At 40.5% G+C, this 27,531-nt stretch overlaps 1 long non-coding RNA gene across 2 annotated transcripts in view; it reads right to left on the bottom strand.

Moving 5' to 3' along the window:
* The window catches only part of LOC137281631 (uncharacterized), a 254,568-nt gene that overhangs the window by 103,605 nt on the left and 123,432 nt on the right, over nt 1-27,531 (bottom strand). For both annotated transcript variants that reach the window (XR_010956752.1, XR_010956751.1), the window contains exon 4: nt 9,951-9,990. This is a non-coding gene — a long non-coding RNA (uncharacterized lncRNA). The remainder of the gene's footprint in view (nt 1-9,950; nt 9,991-27,531) is intronic.

Here is a 27,531-nt window from a genome sequence, read left to right as displayed (position 1 = left end):
GGAGTACAGCCCAGAACCTCCCGTTTTTGGCAGTTCTGCTGAAACAGAGCACCATCCAGTGTGATCCTTGACTGGCATTTTAAACATCGGAAATATTCTACCCTCGGGAGGCTCAGAATACTTGGTGTCAATCGAGAGAGGAGGACGTTGTCACCTTTATGTACAAATGGCATGGCCGATTGCTCACTGGGGTATTTATATTATGTTCTTCTCGCAGCGTTAGGTTTTGGGAGACACCCTAATGACAAGCTGAAATATGGTATCATAATCTACTGGTACCGTCATACTAATATCTTTGACATATTTGATGGCATGACTGTTGGTGGATGTGTATTTTGAATGTAGGTCATGTGAAGATGCCCTATCTGAACAGGCCTGCCCTGAAAATCGAAAACCGGGATGGTTATAATTAGTTCATGGGTGTCAAATGGAAAGAGTTTACATGGTGTAGTAGTTCCTGAAGGACCAAGGCTATGTGAAGAGATCACTTTACCATGGTGATGTACCATGGTCAAAATAGTGTGATACATATGAACACCCGAAGACACCACAGTGCACGTGCGAGCACCTGAAGAACTGAAAATAGCATGAAACGTAGAGAGGTAAAATGCCGCGAGAAACGAAGAGATGAAAATACCACGATACACTCGAAGAACTGAAAAACTGTGATGCATAAGAAGGGCTGAAAATACCATAATACACATACAAAGGTGAAAATATTTTGATGCAAACGAAGAGTTGAAATTGCATGATGCATATAAAAGCTGAAAATACCATCATGCATAAGACATAAAAATACCATCATGCATAAGAGATAAAAATACCATCATGCATAAGAGATAAAAATACCATGATACGTAACAAGAGTTGGAAACACATGACATACACGAAGAGCTGAAGACCACAATGTAAGCGCGAGCACACAAAGAGCTGAAGACCACAATGTAAGCGCGAGCACACGAAGAGCTGAAGACCACAATGTAAGCGCGAGCACACGAAGAGCTGAAGACCACAATGTAAGCGCGAGCACACGAAGAGCTGAAGACCACAATGTAAGCGCGAGCACACGAAGAGCTGAAAATACCACGGAACGTAGAGGTAAAATACCCCAAGAAACACAAAGAGATAAAAAATACCCAGATACAAACGAAAAACTGAAAATGGCATCATGCATGCAAAGAGCTGAAATTTCCACCATGCACACGAGGAGCTGTAAATTACCATGATGCGTATGACAATCTGACAATACCATAAGTCGTTGACATACGTGAAAATGTCCATGTCCACATGTTACGAAAAACAAGAATGTGAAACTACCACCAACAACGAGGAAGGCATCACCACACCAAAGCGAATTCGAAGAGGCCACAGTGATCTTAATAAATCGTCAGATATTTTGCTCGAGGAAATTTCATCCCCGTTCTTTATGAAATGTAAGCTACAGTAGTTATCTTTGAAAATATACGAGGTTAAATATTTACAGACGAAAACATATATAGAGTTACGTTCTTAGTGGGCACTTTCTAGTTGCAAGAATAGGAAGACACGAAACCTTTCTATTGAGATCTACTATCTGAACTGGACATTTTGTCCTGAAAATCTTAAAACGGGTTTATCATAATCAGTTCATGGGTCCAAATTAGAAAGATGCTACTGAACGTAATGGTCAGTCTGAAGAGGGGACACTACCGTAGTAAACATATAGTGAGCATATTACATCACTTCTCTCTTCGTAATAACGTGTTAAGGCATCTTAGCGTTCCCCTGAGCGTGTGTAGCAGGCTCCGTGGAGTGGTTTGTAAGTAGCTATCCATGCCAATCAAAGAAACTATCCATAAAATGTCTATGTCTTCGTATCCCCATACTCCTAAATGGCTACTACAATACAGAAAAATACTGTTCTGTCGAACTTACGACTGTATCGAATGAGTTTTGGATTTACGCCGATTTCAGTAATTTTCCAGAAATATCATGACGGAGACACCAGAAATGGACTTCACACATTGTACCCATGTCTCGAATGAAAGCTTTGGTCATTTGGGTTCCCTATCCGGACATCATTTGACAGCTTTTCCGAACTTCGGATAACTCAAAAAAGTAACGTGGGGCATGTAATTTCGCCACAACGGCGTTTGTCTGGATTTAACTGTCATATTACTTCTCATAATTGACAGGAAAACCGAACTGATTAACACAGCAACAAATATGCAAATCAATGTCATCATTAAAGAACATGATGCACCATGGGCCGACCTATTGCGCGCCTCCAGTGACATTGTGAGCACACCATGCCAATGTTATACCTGGTAATTCAGAATGGCAGTGGAAGGTGGCCATCTTTTTCATTAACGAACCAAGCCGCTATCACTTGATTATGCAATCCATTACACTTTCTGTAAATATATCATAGCTGAGAGGACATGGTAGAAATCTCGCCTAATCTCGTCTAATCCCGAACAACGTGATTTCTGGTCTGTTGTTGGAGAGATACGGGACACTCTTGATTAGGAACAAGAGCGTAGAGAACGTGTGGAGACCTTCTCTAAGTGTCTCACACACACAGGTGTATCGCGACCAGTGTGTTGAAAAACCTCATGCAAAATCTACTACATAAAATAAATCTAAGAATCACCCGTTATTTATATCATTATGGTTAATCTGTCATGCCAACAGAAGAACTGTACTGATATGAATGTTCTTAACTTCTTTTTGGGTGTTTACATCAAGCATATTGAGCATATGTCATTAACACAAGCTCCAGTGACCATATAAAAAACCGTTTTTAATTAAACAGGAACCATGAATAATTGATATAGAACAGTGCCATCGTATTGTGACAGAGGACAGCGACCTTGCTACTGCATATGTCGCGAGCGGATTCATCCAAATTTGCCTGCAGCAACGCGTTCTTGTCTGAGTTTGTTTGTATAATTTTGTCATGCAGCACAGGTATTTCGCTGTTGTCAGTCAACGGAACATCTTTCTTTAAAGTTATTTTATGATCCAGCATTGCTACACACAACTGATAGTGGTTTATGTACATGATACGTAAAGGAAATATGAAAGAATGCAAGTTTGCTTCTTGGTTTTGTTTAACGACGCGCCCCGCAGCGACATGACGGAACCTGTAAATACTCAAGTTGAATGAGACAAACCAATGATCGATATTATGAACATCGTGCCAGAGTGACAGACAATACCTAGTTCACCAACATGCATGACGTTACATACTACAATTCGGAATAACCCATGACAATACAAACAAGAAGCTAGTTCTTAACAAAACCTGAACAAAGACAAAGTTTGATATTAAACAAATTGATTAAAAGGGGAATTCGCTAACCCAGTGTATCAATTTATATCAAACAATATTAGTGCAGACTGTCATTTTTATCATATGCCAAGAAGACCAATTCCCGAGTACCCAGCTTTAACTACATATACTCAAATTTGAAAAAGGAAACATACCCCAAACCAAAGAAAACCAGTGTTTACTCTAATAAATTTTCTTTTTATTTACAGGCTCTACACTGAAGCGTTCAGACAATTTAACACGAAGGCGTAATCATCGTGTACACAAGGGGCTTCAAAACGTTCATGCAGTAAACACTGTCTACCTATTGTGACGTTATTTATTGTATGTCCAGTGTTATTCTAGTACTGGCAGCTATTGTGTGTGATATTTGCGCTGAAACATCACTTCATAGTATGTTTGGTTCACAATAAGCGGAAGTAATAAATGCATTATTGGATTCAAAAGAAACTCATTACTCACGCATTCGAGTTTGCAAATGTTACTTGACTTTGCGTGTGTTTGTGACCAATGTCAAACATACACTCATTCACTCTTTTAGCAAATGTTACCAATAGTGTCCGAATCGCGGAATGGATTCTGCTGTTAGTATTTGTTGGTGTCAAAATGAAATTGTTATAATTGTTTATTTATGATTATGAACATCCGATAATATATATGAAAAATATGTATATTTAACACCTAGAACTAGATGGTGGTCTGGTTGATATGGGACCTTGTGCGAAATAAAATTAAATAAAATGACAAAAATGCGTCATTTAAACGAACATACATTGTAATATGTTTTATTGGAATCATTTCAAACTGTCCTCCTTAATTCAAAGTAACAAATCATTATTCAATGAGAGGAATTGGCGATGTGTAATATTATCACGTTACACGTCATTGTTACCTCGTATTATCTAACGGTGCATCCTCACAAACACCCACCCTCAAATTACAGCTTTCACAAACTCGGCTATTCAACCACAAAGATGCATAATGTTCACTCATAGCAACCCACCTTTCTACCATAGCATCAAAGGTTCATCTGATCATGCTAATAATCTCGCTATCTTCCTCATCCTTTTATTATTCTAAGATATCAGTTCACACATAATCATTTTCTTTTGCCACCGATACAAGCAATCATTTCCCTCATGCACAATCATTTCCCTCCTGACTCCATTCACGTAATCTGGTCTTCACTGCGAAGATAGATCATTGTTCGTGAAGGCTATTCTGTTTTCTTACCATTATCATCAGATCGTTCTTTGAGAACAGGACAACGGACACTGACCCTGGATACCTATACCGTTGTTGTCATACAAGACTACTGGACAGTGGTTACGCTGAATAGGAAGGCTGACCATTAGCGGAGATGAATAGGTTCCCGATTGTCCATTTTTATTGATGGGAAAACGAAGAGTCCCAATTGCAATTGTTACCCCATCGAGAGCCTAATGTCGCCTAACTTTAGCGGGTGTTGCATAACGTACGCAGTAGGAACTGGCATTACCACCCACTTAGCTGACCACTAATGGCGTGTTATCTCGCCCGGACGGTTGTAATACATGACCCGTTAGCGTCTAATGTCGAATAACTACCGTAATAACACAGTTCGGACATACAGCGGTCAGTTCGGACGCAGTGTCAGTCTGGCTACCGACACTTATGATTTTACCTGTTTAAACAGGACTGTGTGAAAGCAGCCTCTCAAGAGTTAATAGGTTCAACAACGTAATGAAATTCAAACAGATGAAATTTGTTAATTGGCAGATTGACATGTTTTGCTAACACTTCGCCAAATAGGATTCTTGTGGAAATGCATGTTGTTCTGAGTGGAGGTGTTTTGTTTATTTTTTTCTGAATTACTTCCCTATTGGTGTTTTGATTATGTTGATAATGTGGGAATTCAATATTGATAAAACAGACGGAAGGTTCTCACTCAAATATCACACATATTTAACACAAATGACAGATGGAACTGTATTATTATTGACTCTTTGGAAAGATGATATAGAAGTGGGACTGCATTATCATTGGCAATTTTTAATGATAATAGAAAGTGGGATTGCATTTTATTGACAATTTTGAAAGATAATATAAACGTGGGACTGCATTATTCTTGACACTTCGAAAGACGATATAAAAGTGGAAATGCATTATTATTGACATTTTGAAAGATAATATAAAAGTGGGACTTCATTATCATTGACAATTTTGAGTGATAATATAACTGTTGAACTGCATTATCATTGGCATTCATGAATGATAATATGAAAGTGGCACTGTATTATCATTGGCATTCATGAATGATAATATGAAAGTGGAACTGCATTATCATTGGCATTCATGAATGATAATATGAAAGTGGCACTGTATTATCATTGGCATTCATGAATGATAATATGAAAGTGGCACTGTATTATCATTGGCATTCATGAATGATAATATGAAAGTGGAACTGCATTATCATTGGCATTCATGAATGATAATATGAAAGTGGCACTGTATTATCATTGGCATTCATGAATGATAATATGAAAGTGGAACTGCATTATCATTGGCATTCATGAATGATAATATAAACATAGAATGTATTACTAACAAAATATGACTTCGATGAATGTATTTTCGAATGCAGTACCTCACGTGTATGTTATCACAGAACACAGAAAATTGAGAATAGCATAAAACGGATTGGCTCTGGGTTTGTCAAACACAAACAACAGACAAATTTGTACCCCTGCTATTGCACTGTGAATTTTAAGTCACGTGTCACTAGAATACAATGTTGCATTATAGTAAGTCGAATTCCTTGACCGTAATACATATCCCTGTGTGTATGTCTATGATATTCTAGTTATTTTACTGTCCTTTTCTGACAGGTATATAATATTGATGAGTTTTTATTAATATAGAGGTTTGGTAGTCACGATATGGCTGAGATATTGCTGATGTGAATTTTAACTCAGCTATTCCTTGTCTGAGTGTCAGAATGAAAAATATTGTTCAAGGTCAATGAGTTTGGGGTTAAGAGAGTTTACTGCATCTGTTTACTGTTTACTCATCACGAAGGTTGTGATTTCGAGTCAAATATGTTTTACTATATTCCATCCACAGGGTCCAGGAAGTTTGACTTAAGGATATTTCTCCATAGTGTTCATGGCTAAGGAAGTTCGAGATCAGGAGGGTTTATTGTAATCTATCTCCAGGACCTAGAGAATTCGAGTTAACGAGATTTCACTTCTTTTACCGACATTTGGCGTTAAGGGATTCTGCAGTTACTCTTTCAGAGAAAAGGATTTGTAATACGACACATAACGATGTAATAGTGACCACGAAACATTCTTCAGTCACGCACATAAACAATTCCTGTATGTATGTGAACTAATATACAATTGTCAGATTTTTAAGGATGCCTTTTCTGGTCCTTCCGGGGAATGAAGGACATTGTTTCTTCAGAAATATTCCGCAAAACCTTGAACGATAAAGACACAATCGATATGAGCACCTGTCTACCTGCCTCACAACAATGCGCACCGCTTACCACTTGCACCATAAAACCGCAACGAACTTACTGATACGGTTATCTGTTCATACGTGCAATAATGACCTCATGAATGTGGTCGCATAATTACGAAATATAGTTATTGTGTATCTTTTCGTACATATTTTGCTTGATTATTATTATTATCGTAAGTTCAGGGTCATCATTATCATTATCATCATCGTCGTCATCGTCATCATCATTGTCGTCGTCGTCGTTGTCATGGCCGTCGTCGTCATCATCGCCGTCATTGTTGTTATCAGCATCAGTTCAGGGTTTTGTATTACCACATTCCCCGGATGGAGTGAGATTTGAGTTTTACAGAAATCTGTTACCACATCTTTGAACCCGTGAACATCCGGGCTAGAAGTGGCCTTCAGCAGCTCGTGCTTGTTGTAACTAACGGGATCGTGTGGTCCAGCTCGCTGAATAGGTTAACACGTGTCATCGCATGTGATTTGCGCTGATCGATCTCATGCTGTTGATCACGGGATTGCCTGGTCAAGACCGCAGTAATATTGCTGGAATACTGGAGTGTGGCGTTAAACAAAGAAGAAAACAAACAAAATCACAGAAAAGATTTTCTTCCACATGAAAGTGGAATCATAACCTACTCGTTTAACTCAAAATAACATTGCTCCCACCTGGTACCCATACACAACGTGTGAAACTTATGGACTTTTAACGGACTTTGAATTTGAAACCTTCAAAACTTTGTTCAGATCTCACATCCAGTGTTGTGGGAAGCACAAAACAAACAGTACAGGGCTTCATTATCGAAGGCGTTAATAATTTTATCGCAACTCACCCGTTACCCGCTAAATTTGTTAAACAAGAAAAACAAGGGCCAACTATATCAAGGTACCGCAAGGGCTGGTAAAACCTACGAGAGACGTGGTTTGATAATGAGGTAGTCCTAAGCCCGTTGTTATCTACCCTTGTCACAGATAGCCAGAAATAAGGGGGTGCGCGGCGTTCCCCCTCAGTTACCCCGCTACCCCCAGGAATGCGAGAATTCCTCCTCCGGGGAGACAGAGTCACGGAGAGGGATAGATAACTAGAAATTACTACTTTACTCTTAGATGAATGAGATTCCAAATACTTGCTTCAAGTTCGGGGTAATTTATCAAGTGGACCGTTTCCTAGCTAAGTATCAGTTCATAAGGCTTAAGTCGCATGTCAGCACGCAGAGCGAGTGGGGCTGGGTGTCGACCTTGTCACGGGCGCTACCCAAGTAGACTGAAGGACACTGAAGGAGTTTATAAGTTGAAACATCGACTACCGAATCGAGGATTGGTGAACGACGCTCTTGTATAAGAGTATCCGAGTATTTGTCAACGTGAAACCGTGTGTCGAGGGCCGGTTGCGCAAAGCGAAATTAGAGTTAAGACGAGGTCATATTGTGACACTGGTTTAAGACGGTCGTGACGCTGAGATACGCCGAGGTCGCTTTCATGCCATGGGTTCCGTCCCACAAACCGATCTCAGAATCATATTTGTCGAATCTTTGCTAGAGGACTGGGTCTACATTTGTTTTAATGCAAACATGGCTTTGTGAACTAGGCCTCGGAGGTATGACTACGATTGCAACATATGTCATATTTGGGATTTCACTTTCTCAGTAAGGTACAAATTCTAGTTCTTTTTTGGTTGAGTCCCATCCGGAATTCGAACCCGCACCCTCAGAGTCAGGCACCTAATCGCCAGCACACAAAGTCATCCGCCTAGTCCGCTCAGCCACCTCGACTACGATCGCAGTATCGTGAGTTGTTGAGTGATGAAAGTTGAATGCGATTCATTACAGCGGACCGGCAAGAGACAATAACTCGCTAAGGCAAAAGGTGTGGATAGGGTGGGCTGTGGATAGGGTGGGCCGTGGATATGGTGGGCCGTGGAATGGTGTTTGATGATAGGCTCTGCCTTCCACTATGACATTTTGATTAAGTTCTACCAGTTAGTTCTACATTGCTAAAAGAGTATTTAGTAAAGGGCTCACAAGCCCTTATTTGAAGGTGACACAATCCTCGTCAAATGAAAATTAACGTAACGTTAGTTGTTGTTGATGATGATGATGATGATGATGATGGTGATGGTGATGGTGGTGGTCATGGTGATGGTGATAATGTTGGAGATGCTAACGATAATAATCATGGTGATGGTGTTGTTGGTTGCGTTGATGTTGTTGTTGTTGTTGTTGATGATGATGATGATGATGATGATGATGATGATGATGATGATGATGATGATGGTGGTGGTGGTGGTGTGGTGGTGGTGATTGTAGGCTACCCTTAAAAATGTTTTGTATGTTATGCGTGGAACCAACAGTACGTAACACTCACACACTCACTAACTCACTCGAGCGGGCAACGTAAACCGGACAGGTAAGTCTAATCTAAGCCTGCCCTGCCCCAAGATAGCATCTCCCATCCCCCAAGTACAGGTCTTGGCGTCTCCCGATAGTATCACGTTTCCTGTACTGACACCGTAACGGCGCCCAACAATGCCCGCAAATGATTCCGTGTGATAAAAAGATTTAGTCTTACATTTACTACGCATTGTACGCTTACAAACTCCACACGCTAAAATCTCTCTTTTGCTATTCATTGTTGTCTTCTGAAGGCTATATAGGCTGTTGTTTGCTGTATGTTTTGTGTTTTATAGCCATACTTTGTAGTCTTTTAAATGTAATACATCTAGCGTTCAGTTTACAGTATGCTCTCATCTTTCATCTTACGTACAAAATTGTAAATCTGTACTCAAATGTAATATCTAGTATCTTTTTCTGAGCTGTGTATCGTGGCCACGATATGTAAATGCCACACATTATAGTCTTCGATATGCTCTACATTTAGTCTTCAGTATGCAGTTTGTTGTCTTTTAAACACTGTACAACGAAATATGTTTCAATCGTACGTCTGCAATTAAGTGCCATAGCTGGAACCTTTTATATGCTGTATATCTTAGTTTTAAAAACGCCATACATGGTTGCCTACGATATGCTATACATTTAGTCTTCCATGATGTACAAATTGTACTTTGTATCGCAAACCATAAAAGGTTTAAGGCATGCTAAACGATACTAATTTAGAACAGAATCCAGCTTACCTTAGTGGCGAATTCTGAATCAGTTTACAAGTAATCCATTCTGAAAATAGAATAAAGACAACCATTAGATTTCATGGGTAGCGATAACAAAATGGAAAATACTATGCATAGTACAATGTATGCATGCTGTCAACTAAACAATGCTACAACGTTCATACAATGTGTTCCTTCTCAGTTCGCCTTTTGGATGTGTTTAAATGATAACTTCTTTATGTCGTCAGAAATTCTCTCTCTAAATAGATACGATCTAACACCTGGTCTGTTTGACCCAAAACGTCGACACAAGAAAGGTTAACTAACAAAACGTGTCGTTTAAGATCCGCTGATACAATCACTAATAAATGTGAAAACTTGAAAAGATGCATCAACTAAGAAAAGAAAATTTAGACCATAAAGTACCCTTTCATAGGAATTTAAAGAAACTCATACCGAAAAATCTTACCCATTTGAATTAGAATTTATTCTCTTACAAAGAATTCGTTTCCATTTCTATTTCAAACAGTTTTTAAAATTGAAAAATGCAATTTAATCTACCTGTTTTGATGTATATCAGGTAACTGAGCAACGAGCACATGTCTCTGACGGTGAAATTAACATCGTTGCGCTCGTCAACGGTTTACTGACATATGAAATGAACACATGCATTGAAATAGATTACTTTAAGTGTATAGACACGCTTACTCGGAAATGAGGCTTTTGTCTGGGGTAATTTAAAGCTACTGTGCTGAAGATGTTTTTCTATTGTACGACAGGTGCTGAAAAGCGTTGTATTTGATTTTGTCTCGTCAATGACCAAAGAGTGGAATAACCCGCACATTGCTCATTTGTTTGAGACGTCTGTGTAGGCTATACGGACTAAAGGCTTTCTGTGTTATATGGAATCAGGTTGGCTAAATTATGTGGCACTAAATACAGGAAAATATTTAAATATAGACTTCATTACACGACTGACAGATATGTTCCAGACACATCAGGTGTCAAACAGAGATGTTCCCACACGTAAGCGTATCGTTCGATGTACGTTCGACCAGATAGGCAGTTCAACATTACATCATATAGCATTCGATAAATCAATGAAACGAATAGCAGAGATTCTGATTCGACTAAACCATGTCTATAATTCGAATAATCAGTATTACTTCTATGTCACCAGCCTGTGTACTAGAAGTGTAAATAACACCTTTCTCTAAACGATTTCAGCAATATGTGTTGAGAAATGCAATAGTGAATATAGCTGACAGAGACTTTTATACTTCGATGAGGTGGTATCCCCTTAAGTCGTCATATAGCACGTAAACAGCGTGTTTCGTTGAGATGAGGAAATCAGTCATTCTCCTAACATGCAGTTGGTGTGTTAGTGAAATGGACGCATGCTGCATCTTTACATCCGTCAGTCACGATTTCGTTTAAATTTCACCTTGACTCCTGAATTTAAGTGTAACGTCTGTGGACGGCGTTTGTAACGTTGAATAACCTAATCTACAAACACATGAATACATCTCCATCAGTGCAACTAAGCTGATAATAATATTACGTGTAAAAGCCAGAGCTCTATTGCATAAGACGCACGGCTGTGTGCAAGCGACCGTTGTCAGAAGCGTCCGCGATCATGGGACGAGTTCTTATACTTCGGTGACCATTAAAACTTTACCACGGCGCGAAGACACTGCGTGGCGATAGCTGCCGGGGTTCAGTTAGTTCACCAGCAGCGTAAACTCGAACATGCGATATTAGCAACGTCCGTGTGTAACCGTTTAAAAACCAGTTATTGAATTTGGTCAATTCTATGTGTATATGAAATGTCCATTAGCAGCTTCAGACGCATTATGTCCCTGGTCAATCAATGTATTCCTCATCCTCCATAACGATCATAAATCAAATCACCAATAACCATTACGAGGATCAGAACAACACAACCGTCATGAACTCGTGACTTTTTTACAAGACCACTGCAAAATGATAAGAATTGAAAATTACCAACAAGCACACAAGAAAAACAAAATATCGAATTAAAAAAAAGGCCCATTAAATTGTGTGTATGGTTAAACAAAAGATCATGCTCTATTGCTCATAAACGACAAAAGATTTCCCCTTGTACTGAAAGTGATTCTAATTGACCCAAAAGCGTATATATTGCTAAGTTCTTGCTATGTTCCGACAGTGTACATATCTCCACTTGAGTCACGGACGATACACACCGGATTCTGACGGAGTATGATGAAAGTGATAACAGACGCCTGAGTCCCCTCTCGCTATCCCCCACCCCTCAAGTATCTGTAACCCTATCTGTGTACCAGTCAGGGGCCGTGGAGTGCATGCCTTCCTCCGCGGTCGTCTCCTCTGACGTAGACGCTGGAAGTAAACAGTGTTCTGTGCCTTGCATATTCTCAGTCAAATGGGGTAGATTCTCTTTCTTATTACCCATACCATAGTCTTTAAACAACGGGTGTGGGTCCAGTATTGCAACCTCTGATGCGTATAGTATGTTTGTTTAACAATAACCTCGGCGAACCAACTTGACGATCGCTGTTCAAACACCGAAGAGTCGGGCATATTTGCCTAAGCTGAAAACAAATATCTAAAATGCTTTAGGAGCATGACGCAAGCGAGGGGGGAATATAATTTAAAATAAAAACGTGAGGTAAAGAATAGATGTCGGAGAACCTAAATATTCCCTGGACAGATCACGGGTTCTTCCCTTAGGCATCTGCCGATGAGAGCTCAAAGCTCTGACTCGGCTTGGGATTTGGTTTCAGAGGCTGCTGTGATCCACAGTGAGAGGACATGGTCCCCCTGCCCTCTCTTTCGTGTCAACAAGTGCCATGGTATCATTTCTGGCACTTGGTCAACACGCATACCGCCTCCTCCACCTTGGCGCTATTCTGAAGGTTCCCCGCGATCATGATCGGGCTGTTCTGATATGTCTTCGCTTTGGCTTGTATTGTGATACTGTAAATAGTCGGCTCCATTGCTTGGAGAGGGCTCGCTGGAAATAGAGACGCCATTATGCCTTTTTTCTTTCACAGAAGTAACACTGGTTATGAAAACAATGATTTTTACTGGATAACACCTTCTCGTATTGCCAACAGACGCCCATCGATGTAACAAGGGCTTATTTTCGTTAACTCAAACAGAAGTTGCATTTATTGTGATGAAGGAAAATCGTACTGTGAAGACGTCAAACCTTACTGTTAAGACGTGCTAGTATTGATAGCTGTGTTCAAACTTATTAACAGACGCCTAACAAAGTAAAATTCAGTTAGAAGTTGCTTTCATTCTTTTAACATAAGTAGAATTAATCACGAGAGTGTAAAGTTCTACAACTGTCTTACCAATATTCTAGCTACGTCACGAGTCACACAGAAATGGGCTTCACACACTCCAATATGGGGAACAGATTTCGTTTTTCCTGCTTGACAAGTGAAAGCTTTAACCACTAGTCTACACAATATCAATCACGAAGACAGATGGAATACTGATACGAATACTGATACAAACGTATCTGGGGTTCTGACTTTCATCTGCCAATGAAAGATCTGAAGACGTGGTCACTGTACCCCTTATAATCTCGTGGACAACGATGTCCACCTCAGTATAGGTCTGCGTGGAGTTGTTGCATTGACGATTCTCCATCATCGGCATCGCATGTGGCATGTATCAACAATTACCAATTTTAGGCTTGTCACTTCCGCAATATCCATTCTTGATGGAGACTCCCTGGAGGAATCGTGGAATATCAGATACCGCTCTGTCTATTGGTCGATCGTTCTTAGACTTCAAGCATTCGGAGTAGAGTGGAGCACTGTGGCTACTTAGAACCACTTGTTTATACGTGTCTGTGGACCATAGTCCTTTGGTCTTTTTGAGTTGGGGATTTCGGCCAGGGATGGTGGGAGCATCGTAAACGTTTTGGGTCAGTGTTGAGTAACTGTCCCTCAGGCATGGCTGGTATTACTGGATGGGCATGGATAGGATGTTTTGCATAAGGAATGTGGCATTGATGGAGAGTGGCTGGGATTTAGGAGCAGTCGTTTTATTTTGGCAGAGCTGGTGATGATTGTATCGTTTTGCAGGATGGTTTAAGGAACAGACCTGCGAATACTAATCAAAATCTTTTCTCATGTGGGTGTTATGACAGAAGACCAAAAAGGCATCAGGCAAAGGAAGACCTCCGTTAAATCTGCCCATAACATGAAGTGTCCGGATTAATCAGGTTTGATTTTCATGTTGACTCTGTGGGAGTTTCTGGGCCATCTCTTCACATGAAACATACCTCTGCCAAACTTGTCCCCTTTTGCAGAGGTATTCGATACTGTCAACGCCGTAATCCTTGCCACTCACAGTTCTGGAGGAGAATATCTTGAATAAATAAACACTTTGAAATGCAATGCCATCCAACTAACGCGATCTCTGCGTTTGACGTTCGCCCTGTGCTTAATCTCCCCACCTTTCAGGATTCAGTTTCGCCGTAATATCTTCTCCTCCAGTTTACACAGAGTCTGCGACATGGCCCTTTTCGACCCCAAGAGACCCCGTGGGGATCGATACTCAACTATTGACAAATATGAAATATTAAAGTTGAATGTCACGTTTGGAATATTTCATACTGGTAAAACCTAGACTGTGTCGTTGTGACGCCGTACTTAAATGATGAAGTCTCCCCCATCCCATCTTACCCCCATTCGTTGCCCAGCACCCCCTTTGCCATGTCTGTGGATAGAGGTGCTGCGATTCTTAATCGAAATCGCACGCGATAGAAACATTCATTTTTTGCTCAACGCCATAAGGTATACGATGGACAATTGGCCAATCGAAAGTAATTAATGCTAAAAAAGTAGCCCGATGGAATCCTTTTAACTGTGGTGGGAAAAGATTGAAAATCAATCCATTCTCGCTAAAATCTAATATGAAGCAATTCTATCCCAGGGTTCAGGGTCGTGCAATTACAGAAAATAGATGCTTTACACGTTGTGGAGAACCCACTCATTTGCGAAGTTTCAAAATCGTTTTTGAATATCCAATTCGTTTCTGGGGATCACGTTATACGGAGAACCACATGAAAAGCTCTTGAGAAACAGGCATATTCCGGGTGTGAGGGATCATACATATGAGTGCAAGAAAATATAAATTTGTATGAGTGATTCCTCGTTCAGTCTATTTCAGATTAAAAGCACATAAGGACATATTCAGACATTTAAAAGTAATGGAACTCAGACTGCTATTTCTCACATATATTCACTTAAAACGACAAAAATAATATTCTACTATGTTCATTTATTTATCTTGCTATTGTAAAATTGTTAAATGTTTTAAAAGATTTCGCGGCAACATACGTGGAAGATTTGGATCGTCAGTCAAATGAAATCAAGACATTGATGTTCTTGTCATCTTGGTATCAAATTAAGACTGTTATTTCTCACATTCATCCATTTGAAAAGACAAAATGATATTCTACATGTTTATTTATCCATATTGTAACTGTACAATTGTTAAATGTTTCGAAAACGTTTCGAGAAATCATACATGGAAATATTTAGTTCAACAATAAAATGAAATCAAGATATTTTAGTTAGGTATCAAACTCATTGTGTTATTTCTCACAATCATCTGATAGAAAAAATAATATTTGAAAACATACGTGCAAGATTTAGGCCAACAATGAATGAAATCAAAATATCATTAGTTTGGTAGCGAATTCGTTTCCCGTGTCACAAAATGTCAAATTATCACACCGTCTGAGTATTATGTACCTAAGCCTCGACTTGACAAAACAAAGAACTATCCAATACAAGGAAATTGACAACTGATGATGGGTCTTTAAGTCATTAACACCTGACCCTACTTTAAAATGTTTTGCTTTCACTGCTGGTCGCGTAACAATAAATGAAATCACCAATGTCCACCCCTAATTACCCCCCTTGACTGTTTTACTGGGGACTGCTAATGCATATATGATCAGGACGGTTACGAAATGTCAACTTGGACACTTTCTCCTGTCACGTGCGTGTGTCAACATAATTACACTTGTCAGTCAAGTGTACATTTCAGCAATGCCTACCAAGGATGTGATGATGTAATCTCATTATAGCGCCTTCCAACAAATATATTTACGCTGGCTACCTAATCTTAAGTAAATATTCTTAGCATCGTTTGGGAACTAACATGCGCGAGGCGAATCCTCCTTGTGTATGAAGACTCAGGGATGTTTAAACTGGTAGGTGTGAAAAAATATTCTGACGCTCGTACATTGTGATAAAAGAAATAATAACGGCCTTTGAAATCAACAATGCAATTCTTTGTGGTATTGAAAGCATTTAGAAATACTAGTCTTAAAATTATGTGAACCGGAATTTATCTGAAATACGGGAGAAAAAGTAGATTATTTATGAGTAAAAAAGTTAGATGAATCAGCTGTTTCATTTACCTAAATGAGACCAATTGCTCAAGCTGAAAAGCTCCATGGAAGCAGCCCGGATTGCATCAATGGGAATTCCTTGACGTAACGTAAATATATTTCAGTAGTGACCTTTTATATTTTGAGATATAAATGAAGTATGAAACATTTATGTTTTTAATTTGTGTTTATGTAAGCGCAGACTGAAATATAACACCTGAATAGCTGTTCTATGGCGTACGTGTATCAGGCGTTCTATGCAAATGTAAAAAAAAATAAATAAAAAAAATACACGCATGATCATTACATAATGGGATTTCGTTAAAGGCCGGGACAGATCGAAAAGATTTGTGACTGAAAAGATTCATCTTTCGTAGACAAGCAGACATGAACCCATGGATTTCCGAGAAAGAATTGATCTTCAGGAACCCATGCTTGTCGTACGATTGCCTACACCCATGGAAATCCTAGTTAGAATTGATCTTCAGCAACTTATTAATGCTTGTCGGAAGACGGCCAACATCCATGAAGATCCTGGTTAGAATTGGTCTTCAGAAATTACCAATAGACACGACTAACGAGATTGGGTAGTCAGGCTCGCTAACTTGGTTGACACATGAGATCGATGTTCATTTTGTTGGTCACCGGATCGTCTGGCTCAGACTCGATTATGTACAGACCGCCGCCATACACCAGTAGCTGGAATATTACTGTGGTTAATAAGCAAACCAAACCAAGTTTCAAGTCTGTACATCAGGAGTCCACCAATTCAATCCCTTGTTATGATGTATGTTGTTAGTATGTGACTCGAGCTCACCTACCATAAAGGTACTTGTATAGATTACCCAGCCAAAGCGGTAAAGTGAAGTAGTGAGCAAGCGAGTATGGTTTTACGCCGCTTTTAGCAACATTCTAGCAATATCAAGACACCACAAACAGGTGTCACACATTGTACCCATCTGGGAAATCACACACGGGTCTTCGGTGTGAGAGTGAACGCTTTAACCACTGGGCTACCCCACTGTTTACGGTGAAGTGCATCGCTTTCCCTAGGGGAATTCCACTCAGTGATGAAGATGAAAAAGCCACGTGGTACCAAGTATTTGTTTCATCGTCGCTGCAGCATATGGAGAAGATGGAGGGACTGTATTGTGCATAATCAGTCGAAACGAATCGGTTTGGTTACCGTCTTCCGGGCTTTTGGGTGCGACCGTGATGGTAGATAGTTTCCAACAATGATGTTTTTAAAACCACAGCTGTGGCATACGCTTCGTCAGTGATGTTTCGGAATTTGCATTTTTTGTCAGCTTAATTAGAATAGATTTGAATTTAAGGGTTTTGCGTTGCAGTGATTTTGTTAAGCCATATGCGACACTGAGTTCAGTTACTGAATCACATCCGCTGTGTACTCGGGAACTTATTCATAATAAAGGTCGGATGGTTGATGTTCAAAGCCACAGCAATATTCCAGCTATGAGCATAAAGATGGTTTTTTACACGCGTTTTCTTCTTATAAGCACTTATTGATCAGAGTTGCATACCATGTAAAAATAGTCAGACGCACAATAACCTTTCTCATTGCTAAGTGGTTTGCAAATAATTGAGCCTGGACCAGGCAATTCAGTGATCAACAGCATGAGCATCGATCAGGGATAAGGTGACATGTGTCAACCGAGTCAGTGAGCCTGACCTACCGATCCCGTTAGTTGCCTCTTACGATAAGCTCGGGTTGCCAATTCTAACCCGGATCTTTACTTAAGCGGTAGCAAAGGGATGAAGAACTATAGTAACACCTGATTAGGTGAGTGAGTAAGGTTTTACGCCGCTTTAAGCAATATTTCAAAATTTCACAGCGAGTGACACACAGAAAATGGGCTTCACACATTTTACCTATGACGAGAATAGAACCCGTGACTACGGCGAGACGAATCAACGCTGTAACGAACGCGAACCACTAGGTTACCCCACCGCCCCACGCCACATCCAGTAATATTTCAGCTTAAGCCATCAGACAATTCGACCTTGAATAAACGTGACAGTGGAATTCCCTTTATGCTCACGACACCAGGCACGACCACAGTTCGTTTTTTTTCTAAATCGTGACGCAGAAAAACCCCCAACAACCCAAAATAACAACTGCAAAAACACCGACGCCATAAAAACCAACAAAAGAACAAGCATCTGCCAATTGATTATCTGTCGAACCAGTTTCCGTTGGCTTTAAAGACAAGTATCTGTGAGGTGTATACAACTCAAAACGTTATTCTGTGTGTTCTTTAATGTTGTGTGTTCACTCGGCAATATGCTACCTTTATGACAGTGTGCTGTAAATTATGAATCTGCACAAGGCAACCCAGTGAATGACATCATGAGCATCAATTAGTACGGTTCATGTATACTGGAGCAATACCAGAATTCGTATAACGTGTTGTTTGTTATAACCGATTTTTCGTTTAACCGACTTCGAAACATCCGTTTGTTTTAGGACTCTTAGACTTTTAGGACTTTTAGTTGGATCGTTGTTGGGACTAACAGTTCAAATAGTGCTGACATTGCTCGTAACAAGAATAAATTGCATTCCAGGAGAATGACTTCATGAAACAAACAAAAGAGTTCATAACCTACCAGCTTCACACGGCCGACACCTGTGTAACGGTAGCTGTGTAACACCTCTCAAGCAATACCCTTAACACCTGTCTCTTTGCTGTGTTTACCTGTCAGTTTATTCATGAGACGCTATCACGTATGTAAGTATAATTGTATTTATATATTTACTTGTACTTGATTGAAGTTGACGGGCTGTCAGAGAGAGGTGATATGTTAGTTATTTGAGCTGAAACACGGTGAACGTACTCAGGAATTCAAGGGCGGTGGGATAACGTAATGGTTAAAGCATTCGCTCTTCACGCCGATCACCCGGGTTCGATTGAACACATGGGTACAATGTGTGAAGCACATCTCTGGCGTTCCCCGTCCAGATATTGCTAGATTATTGCAAGTTACATGTATCCAAGTGGGGAATCAAAACTGGGTCGAGCGAACACTTTACCAAGTTGGCTTTCCAACCGCTCTCATCAGCATGGACAAAGGTCATGTCACATTGTTATTGGGCAGACTAAACATAATTAAGTTGTTTAATGGAAAAATGACTTCAACTACTGTTGACATCACAAACATGTTATTATACGCCGCAATACGATTTACCAGCATGTTAGACACAATTTAATCACACTATCGACAAACAAGGTTCACTCTATCCTAAAGATTCCTGTGGGACAGAGAACGTGTAACACGTGCACACTGACGTGACCTTTGAAGTACCGATGAACTGCGACCACCTGCCATAACCTTCGCCTCGTGAAGCACGTGCTGCACGTGCAGCACGCGCAACACTTACATATTTCACCCAATCAATCACAAAAGCTCTTAACGCAAAATGCATTGGTAAACTTGCAGAAAACTACACTCTCAACCAGTAAATCAAATACGACCCGCATCATCAACGATCCTCACAGCCTCATCCTCCCTGTAAAGTCTGATGAAGGACCTGGATCGGACGACATCGGATGCTCGCAAATGCGCCCGTATCGCTGACCAGATCGTTACGCCGCTCGGAAACTCAAGGCGACAAATATTTGATTGTTTCAAAGTCGCGAGCGGGACTTGGTGTACGTGTGTCAGTGATACGACAGAGGGCGCTTGATCTGCTTTTTGCGTGCATTAATAAAATTGCAATTATTGCAAAAACAAACATAATCTAATATTAGTTTGTAACAACAGAGCAAACAGTCAATTGTTACACAACAGGTAATGGGCGTGACGTATAAAGACAAGGAAATATAGACTTATCTAAATACATGAAACACTACCATAGCGTTCAGACAGGTGATACTTTGGGTATAGTTGTAAACATGTGATTAACGATTTACGATTAACAATGAACAGACTCGGATGCAGGACACACTGACACAAACGTATTTTGACAAATTGAGGAAAATTATTAAATCATGCTTTTCTAAATGAAACACTCCATGTATGATTGGCTGAGTGAGGTGGTTGTTTTGTTTGTTTGCTTGTTTAACGCCGCACTTGACAGTATTCCAGCTAAATGCAATGTAGTTTGTTATATTATAAAGTGTGGGCCAGTGATCAACATCATGAGCATCGATCTACACAACTGGGATATGATATATGTCAACCAACACAGCGAGCTTGACCACCCGATACCGTTTGTTGCCTCTAACAACAAGCATGGGATACTGGAGACCAGTTCTAACCAAGATCTGCACGGGACCAACGTCTGACTGAGTGAGTATCGAGTGAGTTAGGCCACTTTGAAAGGTATTTTAATTACATCTAGGCGATTAATATCAGTGAGCAATGAAATCCAAAACTGAAACCAGTGAAATCCCAGAGCAAGGGTATGGTGTTCATTAAAAATCATTACAAAAGCTCATATGGAGTTTGCACCCTCGAGGGGTGGTGGGGTAGCCTAGGGGTTAAAGCGTTCGCTCGTACACTGAAGACCAGAATTCGATTTCTGAAATGGGTACAATGTCGCCATTATTGCTTGAGCATTGCTAAAAGCGACGTACACCATACTCATTCACTCGAACCCTTGATTATAGGATCCTGTCGCGCCAAAGGACCATAACTCCTCTCACTATTATTCGACTGACCATCTAACATCGTGTAGCAAGATTATGAATGTTAGCAGACATCGATCTAGGAATATAACACGGAACACCATCAAATGCTCGCAACGTACCATCCCTCGTACGAAACAACAAGTATATATGTAATATAAAAGGACATAAAGTGTAAAGAAAGTGCAAAGGACGATATCATAAAGTATATCCTTCCTCGCCATTTCCTGATTGAAACCATTATATGTTTGACGAAAGCGGCGGGTCTCATAAAGCCCGACTCTGAAACAGGACCACATGAAAATGTCTACGTTGAAAGACCCAATTTTACGATTGGTGGAATCAAAAGAAAAAATGTCATAACTTCTAAAACATATTTGCAATATCGCTCAGTTCATTAATATAAAACTGAATAATAAGTTACGACCTATTGGTAAAGGCGATGGAGTCTGATCCCATTGTATTGCAGACATTTGAGATTCTGCGTTACGCGATATTTTATCATTCTGCTTTCTCAGAGAGGGGAAAAAACCTGCAAAACAAGCATCGACACAAGACATGTTAGAATTCCCTATCACTTTAATTTGTCCTAAAGAGTCCAGTCAGTAGGAAAGTGCTCCAAATTTCATTTCCAAATTATTAAACTAAAAGCACTTTCATGCTGTAGCGATAATACGATGGTTTAAGAAATAAAAACCAGGTTTAAAACATGTTAAAATTTCGAGAGCGGAGTTGCAGAGAAGGATATTTTTGTCTTGACCTCATCGCTTATTGTTAGCGGACATTACGATATGGCCGAGGGAAAATTGGTCGGTTTTCAACCATTTTTATTGCATCTTAAATCTACGAGTGCGCACATTACCGATATGAAAGGGTATAAAATATTCGCTCATAAGGTTCCATGATTAAGAAGTATGGATATTCGCTATGATTAAACTCGGGGAAATACCCATCACCTACTTGGAGCGAAAGAAACTTATTAAAATAACAAAACCTGTCGTCGAATTGGCTGGTGGTGGCGGAGGGAATTGCTGGTCGTGATTTGGTACGCGAAGCGACGCCGAGACTCCGTGAAGGCCTTGTCATAAACTGACGGCAAATATCTCATCTTCTCGTCATCTAACGTTAAGTCTGCGAGACGTGAAGCCACTTGCAGGTTCTAATCGTGCGTGGATTGCGCACCGTTGACGTTGCTTCGTTATAAACAAGGCGTTAATATGCGGGTAATTCGGATAAAACACACTAAACGGGTGACTTTGTGACCCAATGTCGCGGTCCCTGACTTTTTCATCCTTGGCAATCTCCCTTGGCTTGATTAATTGCCGGGGACGCTGGATTAACACCAGAAATCACGAACGAGGGCCCTAATACTCGATCTATTTATTGCGAATTCGCTGTCATCGCCTCTTTAAGGGGGCGACCTGTGACCCGACAACGACCCGACATTTGACCCGTTGTTTGTAAATGTTTTGCATTCTATTCTGTGAGAATCTCTTTTCAAAGGACTGGAAAACGACACGAAATTTATCATTCTGACATTACAACAACAAAACGCAACCCTCATTGTTCCCCGTTTGTGCATTTATGAGATCCTTCAGAAAATACGCCGTGTTAAAATGCAGACTATAAAAGTACAAAAGGACAAAATCTTACGACCCCATTCCATTAAAAACGCGCTGATTTACCGTTGTGTTTGGGCTTGAATGTAACAGCAGTATTCTAATACTCAACGCCTGAGTAAGCGTCTTGAAGCACTTGCTTTGTTCTATGTGCTCTTAATTAATGGAATCTTAACGTCCAAACGAACCAACGGAATTCCTTTTACCAGCATGATTCAATTTGGATTCTTTGTTTGTCTATATTCTGATATTGCGGACTTTGGGAAACCCGAGCACTACGTACGTACTCACGTGTGCACGCAATGAAACGCACATCGGCACAACGAAATTCAACACAACTGAAAAAAGGACTAAGCAAATTCTAAAGATATAACGTTCGTCTTTGAGGTCGATATCGAAGTCAAACATGGGGTTACTGAGAAACTGTGAGCATTTAGAACTTTCGAAAGAAAATAGCACTGATATACTTTTTATTCTATCTCATTTTAAAAGTAAAACACGAAAATGCTAAAAAGGTGTTTGACTGGTTTCTTCTGTTTTTTGTTTATTTGTTTCATATTTTAAAAAAACCCTCCCCACACACCACAGCTCCCCATTCTCCACACCGTACAAGAAAATACAAACCAACCTACCCCATGGTACAGGAGAGACACGCGCTTGTTCCTGAGGGGGACCGACACAAACGACTTAATCAGAGAACCGTATTACAGAATAAAGTGCAAATGCTATTTGTGAGACTAATGGTGAATACAAGATCAAAGGTATTCGATCACACATGATTAACGATTCTTGTATGACAAGCCATGATAAGATGGATTTTTTGCAGGATCAGCAATTTTCAACAACTGCTTAAACAGCCAGACGTTTCCTCTAATACCATTTCTTGCCATGGTCTCCGATTTCAGGAGACATATTTTATACAACACTGGCTTTCTATCAACCTTCACAGCAGGTTCACATCTTCGTCTTGTCTCAGCAGCAGTAGCATGCTTCACGTGTCACACAGAATAAACACGTCTCTTCCCATCACTTCTTTAAACATTTCACGAACCACAAACGTTTTTCAGTATTGCTATTTTTCGGTTGAGCCGAACAATCTGAAAACAACGGTCACTGTACAGGAACGAAAGAGTGACGACAAGCGACAATATTTTACGGGTTTTGAACATTTGCAAATGTGTCAGTGTTAAATCAGTGCATTTTATCCTCCATCCCACGTTAAACACGTGGTATATTCGTAATGTTGTTCTTTCAAGTGAAAGTGCCAGGACGGCCAGATATAATGTGGTCGGGGAGTACAGCCAAAAAGCACTTTGGTCGTTTCAAACCATTAGCCAGGTATCGTTTGAAATGTTAAACTTCAAATATCTTTGTCGTTCCTCGCAGGAGAAAAATGAGTATATCTTAAAGTTGCATTTGAGACTATGTGATTGTTTAGATGCCCTTTATACAGGGTTTTAAATCAAGACATGACAACGCATTTTGCAAACATTTTGCCATTATCAGTAACAAGATGGAGAGAGAGAGAGAGAGAGAGGGGTGGTGGTGGAGTGGTGGTGGTGGTGGAGTGGTGGTGGTGGCTATAGTTTTACTCCGCACCCAGCAATATTCCAGCTATATGGCGTCGGTCTGTCCTGTTAACAATCGAGTCTGGGCCTGACAATCCTGTGATCAGCGTCTTACGATAGTCGCCTTTTATGGCAAGCATGGGTTGCTGAAGGCCTATCCTACCCCGAGACCTTCACGGGTGAGAGAGAGAGGTAAGATGGAAAGAAATTGTAAGTTGAGGTGTGTGTCTTGTTTGAAGTACAGCGTTGAAGTCCAGGACAGGAGTGCACATATTCAACTCTCCCACATGACACAGAAGTAATGACGCAAGCTGACTCATGTGGCATGTCTCAGTTCCGCAGTAGGGCAACACTGTCAGTCTAAAGATCAGAGATAAAATGGGCACAGAGGTGTAACATTTTCACAGTTATCACGGCAATATCACGGCGGAGGACACCAGAAATAGACTTCACACGTTGTACCCAGCTATTGATATTGTCACCAGTGAATCCTAACAATCCTTGAGCTTTTAGCAAAACGTATTCCAGCAGCACTAGAAATGCCTCACGCATTGTACTCATGTCTGGAATTGAACCTGAACGTTCAGAGTAACGCTTTGTATGACGGACAGTATATAAAAGACATTTGGATTATATATTCATTCTTAGTTAAAATTAATATAACAGGGTAAATGATACACTAACACGGTATGGTCCACAAAATGGTCCACTTGGACAGAGTTTGCGATTTGTTTGAGCGACATATAGACAGTCTCGGTGGCGGAAAAGTTAATCGCACCTCCTCAACCAACGCCTTCAAGAACACTCCCTTGTTCTGGCAAATATCTATCTTATTTCCAAGTTCATCGGATCTCCTCCACCTGACCTTGCGATGCTTGTTATATAAAGCTGCCCCACCGTTGTTATGGCCAGCTCAGTGTCTTGATCACTTGCCAACACAGCGGGCCCCACAATTGTTGCATGTCTTAATTTGCCTTAATTCGACAATACTTCAGTTTAAGCCATTAACTATGCTTTCATGGGGTACTTGGGATCACTTGCGTCGATATTAACGCGTCAGACTGGGTGGCAGTGGACACGGGCTAGTCTTCACGAATGGTAATAGTTTTGCGCAGCATGACGTCATCAGTCGGCACCTGTCAGACACGTGAGTGGACTGTCGAACGGACCTAATTGCAATTTTACATGACGCGGGACTTGAAAACAGATGTCCCGGAATCGTGTTCATCAGAATGGAGAGAATATATTGGCCGAGGTGTTAATGAAAGAGCACAGCTATTTAACCTCTTGACGGCTTCCAAACAGCGGAAACAACGCCGAAAGCAGCCGAGCAACTAACTCCGTGTCAGAAGCTAGGCGCGGACCTCGGAGAAGACAACTTGATCAGGACTGAAATAAAATTAGACAGCGAAGCTGTGCAGTGATAGGCCTTCAATTGCCACGACTTGAGAAGGGAGCGATTGACAAGGTCGAGGGTACTGTTTTGTACGCCAAGTTGGCAGACATCTTGGATTAGATGGAAATTTCCCAAGAGAGGGAGAACAGTGTTTAAGTGATCGCTGATTGCATTGCTTATCAGCCTCTCGCGCCCATCATGGCCGACCCGGGGATGTCGATTTCACTCTATCAGGTTTTCTGCTTTGTTACCCTCCTTTTCTGTCTGTCGAGATTCCTCCGGCCCCGACTTAGGGACCTCATAACAAACATCCTCTCCCCCTAACACCCTTTCCCGACCTTGTGTCAACGAAAAGAAATTGCTTCATTCCATAAATTTTATTATTTTACGTACTGTGCATCTTTTCGTCCTTCCAGTGTCAATCGGAATTGACTCAAGGCTGCCCTCAGCGACACTGTCAATAGCAGGGATTATTAATTTTATTCCCAAATTAAAATTGATGCAGAGGTAAATATTAGCCGAAAACGAGCCGACCGGGACTGACTCGCTACGTAGGCTTGACAATTGGTTAAACAAAGGCTGTAACTGCTTAATTCCTGACACTCTCTGTGGTCAAAGAATCAATACATGGCTTGTCCCTGTTTGTTCTAATCTCATTCGGTATGGCATATTCAATTACGATTGTGTACCAAATCCGACTACTTGCTCCTGTTTAGATTTTACGCCAGAATGTTTATCGACTAGTCTCGGCTATCGCACTGAATACAAATGTTTCCTCAGAAAATGACACCTTATTCAGAGCGGCAAGTCTTTCAGTCAGCACCGTGTTCTTTTCGTGTAGCTTGTAGAGGCCTTTGTCAACTAGAAGGTAACGACTCATCGAAAATCGGAGAAACAAACAAAAAAGATCCCTTGACGTGAAATCCATCTGGAATAATGTGGACGTCGGATGCAATGGTTTATCTTGGCATCACATCGCCTCTTGAATATAAATGACGTTCCATTTCCAGGAAATGACAACATTCGATTGACGCTCTGTGAGCTAAAGCTGTCCCACGTCTAGACCACATCACCTACAGGTTTACAAAACCGTTCCGTTTCCAACGACCACGGGGAGGAATATGGGAAGTCTTGTCAATGGCGTCATTGCATCAGGTAATCATCTGTAAACTACTTCCAAAAAAACCTCTGGCACCAGCGGTTTTGGAGAGTATACCAAATGTGGAATTCGTCTCGATAAGGTGTGTAAGTAATTTAAGCGGGGAGTTTACTACGTAATTTTCACGTACTCCACACAGCGTGTTCATCCATTTGTAGGGTCTGGGTTACGTTGCCCTGTCGTGTTTTTTTTCAAACGACACTACGTGATGAGTTGACCTACTTCTAAGCACTTGAATGAAATTGGCGCATGCGTCGTGTTTACGGTACCCTTAACAGAAGCTTTGTGTTGCTCTGTAATGAAAATCCCCATTTCTTTGGCTTCTTGTGGGAAAAGGGGGCGTTCGTGCGCTACCGTCTGCAAAATCGATGTACTTCTAATCACCACCTCAATGAGTTGAAACTTTGAAGGATTAATACACCTATGAAAGACGTTGGAACATGCTGAAATTGGTACTTTCTTTTTAAGAATGCCTCGCATGATACAAACGGCCTTTCTCAATGTTACAACTATGACATACTTCTTGTAGCTGCCTATTACATGAAAACAAAAAAATATATGAGATAGTTTCAGACAGGTTCTATCAAATCCCATAAGGTACTAGTGGGAAGGAAAATTTATGGAGAGGTAGAAATTTTGGCTAGTGTTGTTTTATAACTAATGAATTAGGCGAGGGAAGTGAGGTAAACTGTGGTATAATTTCGCTATCATCCTTATTTCACTTATAGACAGGAAACTATGGAATATTCGGCGATATATGGTTGAAGCATCGGCGTTGGGTTAGAGATTAACTCATTGT

Source organism: Haliotis asinina, chromosome 4 (assembly GCF_037392515.1).
Source record: "Haliotis asinina isolate JCU_RB_2024 chromosome 4, JCU_Hal_asi_v2, whole genome shotgun sequence".
Classification (NCBI taxonomy): Eukaryota; Metazoa; Mollusca; class Gastropoda; order Lepetellida; family Haliotidae; genus Haliotis; species Haliotis asinina.
This window is presented reverse-complemented; position numbering and strand designations above follow the sequence as displayed.